The 5,451-nt window shown below is 40.1% G+C and overlaps 1 pseudogene; it reads left to right on the top strand.

The window, feature by feature from the left end:
* On the top strand, window positions 1-945 carry LOC109554231 (olfactory receptor 8B8-like; annotated as a pseudogene).
* The last annotated feature ends 4,506 nt before the right edge of the window (window positions 946-5,451 follow it).

The raw sequence follows: 5,451 nt of genomic DNA, 5'->3' as shown, positions 1-5,451 counted from the left end.
ATGTCCTAGGGAAGAATGGCCCCAGGGAATGAATCTTCAGTGACTGAGTTTATCCTGCTGGGTATAACACAAGAGCCAGGACTCCAGCTGCCTCTCTTTTTCATTTTCTTAGCAGTTTATGCAGTCACTGTGGTGGGGAACGTTGGCTTGATTATTCTTATTGGTCTGAACCCTCACCTGCACACTCCCATGTACTACTTTCTCTTCAACCTTTCCTTCATTGATCTCTGCCACTCCTCTGTCATTACCCCTAAAATGCTGATGAGTTTCGTAAGCCAGAACATCATCTCTTACGCAGAGTGCATGACTCAGCTCTGCTTCTTCTCCTTCTTTGTTATTGATGAGTGCTGTATTTTGACGTCAATGGCCTATGACCGATACGTGGCCATCTGTAAGCCCCTGCTGTACAAGGTCTCCATGCCCCGTCAGGTCTGCCTCATGTTGACGGTGGGTGTATATGCGATGGGGCTTGTGGGTGCCATGGCCCACACTGCGTGCATGCTGCGACTCTCCTTCTGTGATGGAAACATCATCAATCACTACATGTGTGACATCCCTCCTCTCCTCCAGCTCTCCTGCACAAGCACCTCCATCAATGAGCTGGTGGTTTTCATTGTGGTGGGTGTCAATGTCATAGTGCCCAGTGTCACCATCTTCATTTCTTACACCTTGATCCTCTCCAACATCCTCCACATCCGTTCTGCAGAGGGCAGGTCCAAAGCCTTCAGTACCTGCAGCTCCCACATAATCGTGGTTTCTCTTTTCTTTGGATCATCTGCATTCATGTATCTCAAGCCTTTTCCCGCTGAGTCTCTGGATGAAGAGAAAGTGTCCACAGTTTTTTACACCATTGTGGGGCCAATGGTGAATCCTTTCATCTACAGTTTGAGGAACAAAGATGTCCAAATTGCACTGAGTAAGACTTTGAGGAAAAGGGTGTTCTAAGTGGAACTTTATTGTACTATTTGCTGGTACTATTTGTTACTAATAATTAGTAGTATTTGTTATCAATAATTAGTACTATTTGTTACTAGTAATTATTACAAATATCACTCTTTCCCTTCCCTGTGACAGCCAAGGTGGTTCTTTCTCAGATCTTCACTGTGAGAACCTGCTGGGGTGTTTTGAAGGTAAAATCCAAGAAAGTGAGGCAGTCCCCTAAAACTGTGGCTCCTATGGTGTGCTGCAAGTCTTTGGGGTTTCAAAGAGTCAGATATGACTTAGTGACTGAATAACAATGAATCTTAATATATATTTAATAGAAACATGTTATCTGTGACTCTAATCTAGCATCATAGGATTCATGGTAGACTTTCCTTTTTGTGGATCTGTAAATTCTTTCTTTGATGGTGTCACCTACTTATTTGACTGTACATTGTAAGGAGAAAAGGGGGAAAAGAAAACTGTACACAAGCACTGTACTCCAGATGGTAAATGTGTTTCTCACACTGGTATTGATGTGCAATTCTACCACATGTGTACTGGGATTGAATGAATGATAATAAATTTAGATAATAGAAATTTTGTTATAACCAAATGCCTTTCCCTGACTAACTTGCTTATGACTGGTAATGATGCTGTACACTCTCACAAAGTGTAGTGGAAGGGCATTCCTTGCTTTCCCCTTGTCTTTGACCGGTTATTAAAAACCTGCTAAAAATCTGGATGTCTCAGTCTTTATTCTTAGAGAAGGAAGAATGAGAGCCTTGACTCATATTGGCTTAAAGAGGATTCAGAGAAGAACCAGCTTCAACTGTGATTTCTAGCCTCTGTGCCTGAAACATTTTCCATAAATAAAACAGATTTACTTTTGTATAAATACAAGAAGGTGGAATAAACTTAAATTGTAAAAAAATGGAATGCTACTCAACAGCAAAGGAAATGGCTATTGATAGACGCAACAAATGGGGTGAACATTAAAGGCATCATGACTATTGAAAAAAGCCAGTCTCAGAGATTGCATATTGTTTGATTTCATTTATTATCCGCCAAATGACTTGACTATCAAGGTGAAGATGAAAGAGATGGAGATGGAGAAAACAGAGATGAAGGTGGAAGGGGATGGGTGTGACTATAAAAGAGTAGTATAAGAATTTCTAAAGGCAGTGAAACAGTTCTGTATCCAGTCGTGGTGTTGCTACATGAATATATACAAAGGATCAAATTGCATAGATCTACACACGTACACACACACAATATATACACTCAGTGCATATAAAACTGCTAAAACCTCACTGTCTGCAGTCCTGAAGTCTTGTTACCATTACTAAACCAGTGTCCGTTTCCTGGTTTTACTATTACACAGCAATTGCGAAAGATGTCATCATGATAGGAAGCTAGATGGAGTTCAAGGGACTCTACATTATTTTAGCCAACACCCTGTGAATCTATACTTATTTCAAAATAAATGTTAGCTGCAATCTCAGAAGCACACATAGAAATTAATACATATCTGCTGCTGCTGCTAAGTCGCTTCAGTCGTGTCTGACTCTGTGTGACCCCATAGATGGCAGCCCACCAGGCTCCCCCGTCCCTGGGATTCTCCAGGCAAGAACGCTGGAGTGGGTCGCCATTTCCTTCTCCAATGCATGAAAGTGAAAAGTGAAAGTGAAGTCACTCAGTTGTGTCCGACTCTTCGAGACCCCATGGACTGCAGCCCACCAGGCTCCTCCATCCATGGGATTTTCCAGGCAAGAGTACTGGAGTGGGGTGCCATTGCTTTCTCTGTAATACATATCTAGAAATTCTAAAGTCATATTTTCTTGAAATAAAACACGTGTATACCTGTGGTGGATTCATGTTGATGTATGGCAAACCCAATACAATATTGTAAAGTAATTAGCTTCCAATTTAAATAAATTTATATAAAAAAAGAAATAGAAGTCTTTGAACAGTGATTTTCTTATGTGCTCTATGCTTAGTCACCCAGTCATGTCCGATTCTTTGTGACTCCATGGACTGTAGCCCTCCAGGCTGCTCTGTCCATGGGGATTCTCCAAGCAAGAATATTGGAGTGGGTTGCCATGCCCCCCTCCAGGAGATCTTCCCAACTTAGGGACTGAACCCAGGTCTCCCACATTGCAGGTGGATTCTTTATTGTCTGAGCCACCAAGGAAGCCCAAGAATACTGGAGTGGATAGCCTATCTCTTCTCCAGGGGATCTTTCTGACCCAGAAATTGAGCCAGGGTCTCCTGGATTCCAGGCATATTCTTTACCAGCTGATCTACCAGGGAAGCCCCTGATTTTCTTATAGACTTAATTTATTAAAAGCAAAGACATACTGAGTCAGAACAGCCCAAACTAAATGTTGGATTAGAATTAAACCTAATAGCATTTTACTGAAACATTAATGTCTAAAAGCAATAAAAATATCCTTTTACTATATGTCTATAAAATGTTCATAAATATTTAAAGATACTCAATCTATTTTACAAAGCAAATAACCTTTACTGAAGTGTTTATAAATTTTTACAAAAATTAATATGTTACCTGGAATGACAGTTAATGAAATTTTCAGTGACATTAATTATTTTCATTTTTATGAAGCACAGAGAGGATCTTTTTCTATGTCCCAGGGGATGTATGTTCCCTGAAGGAAAACTAACATTTACTATCATGATTAGGGTATAAAAATAGACACAAATTTCTTGCCTGCAGAGCATATCACAATGGGAAGGTCTTAGGGGAGACTTACCCCTGGATTTCTAATCAGATATAAAAAAAATTACAAGCCTTAAGCAAATGCCATGTGCTCTATAACATGGTGATGTAGCTGCCAAGTCTATGGTTTCCCTTTACAGTCTCCTAATAGATTTATAGGTACAACTTTAACCTGAACCTTAGACTAACTCCTGTTATTCAGACTGTCATATCAGTGCTCTGACTCTTTTGCCAACACAGGGAGAAGATTCTGTGACTGCATCTGCTCAGTGTCGATATCTCCAAAGCCAGCTCTTCCAGAAGAGTGGAGGTGAAACACATGTGAAGCTCCCTCGGTTCTGAGTTCCCTCAATGGAAGGAATGTGAGTTAACCAGATTTCTTTTTCTCTTGTTGCTAAAAAATGAGGAAAAGTATTTATATTGACTAACAAGAAACTCCAAGGTCTGGATCTCTGACTCAACTGCTTTTATTGTTCTGAGCATATCCTCTGTGTTGGCTTTGTCCTTGTTCTGGTAACAGGGGAACTATAGCAGTTCCAAGTGACAAATCCAGAACATAGCAATATCAGAGGAAGAAAATATTTTTCTCCTAAATTTTTTTTTGTTGAAATATATGTATCATACAACTTTATACGTCATAATAAGGATACAGCTTGGTTTGTTTTCACTAACTTAATGGCTTATTTAATCAGCACCCAAATTAATTTATTTCTCTTTCATGCCATCCTACAAAACATGGTAAAGTACATCCACCTTGTTTTATTCATCCTCTGTTCTTCTAGGATGGAATAGAGCAGGAAAATGTGTAGAAACAATGGAGTATATGGTTAAGAATAAAGTTTAGGCCACCAAGGTTCTCCTCCATACCTGTTACCAATTATTGAGCTTGTAATATCTTGTAGTAAGTATCTGTAAATCCTATAGACTGTTAACGACTTTCTTCCAGGAAGCAGAATATTGGCGTGGCCTCTGCTCTATAGGAATTCTCTCTTTCTTGAAGGTCATCATAGGGAAACTGAGATATCTAGTAGAGTGATGGAAACTTGAGTAGGAATGAAAAAATGACTGGTCAGATGAGTAGGTTAGAGAGATGGGGATACATTCCCACCACTGAAACTCATCAACAGGTAGATTTGTTCCTCAGCTACCCCATCCCTCTGCTGCTGCTAAGTTGCTTCAGTTGTGTCCAACTCTGTGCAACCCCATAGACGGAAGCCCACCAGGCTCCCCCATCCCTGGGGTTCTTTAGGTAAGAACACTGGAAAGGGTTGCCATTTCCTTCTCCAATGCATGAAAGTGAAAAGTGAAAGTGAAGTTGTGTCTGACTCTTAGCGACCCCATGAACTGCAACCTACCAGGCTCCTCCTTCCATGGGATTTTCCAGGCAAGAGTACTGGAGTGGGGTGCCATTGCCTTCTCCACCCCATCCCTCTATCTTTTAGTAAAAATAAAGTTAGAGCCATAATTTGTCCCATACAACTCATGAAAGCAAAAGACATGGGAGGGGACATGGGTAAACCTATGGCTGATTCATGTTGATGTTTGGTAGATAACAATGCAATATTGTAAAGCAATTATCCTTCAATTAAAAATAAATAAATTTAATAAAAAAGAGTGATTTAAATGTTGAGATGTGCGTGCCTCCAGACACTATGAAGCAGAGGAGGACTTACATGATTTCTGCCAGTCTGAGATGGTGTCTCATAAGTAAAACTCATATAAAAGTGATTCTGTAAGGAAAGAGCTGTTTTTCCTGCTAATGAAATTTTCTTCTGTTCTCACAGATTTCT

Source organism: Bos indicus, chromosome 29 (genome assembly GCF_029378745.1).
Source record: "Bos indicus isolate NIAB-ARS_2022 breed Sahiwal x Tharparkar chromosome 29, NIAB-ARS_B.indTharparkar_mat_pri_1.0, whole genome shotgun sequence".
NCBI lineage: Eukaryota > Metazoa > Chordata > Mammalia > Artiodactyla > Bovidae > Bos > Bos indicus.
This window is presented reverse-complemented; position numbering and strand designations above follow the sequence as displayed.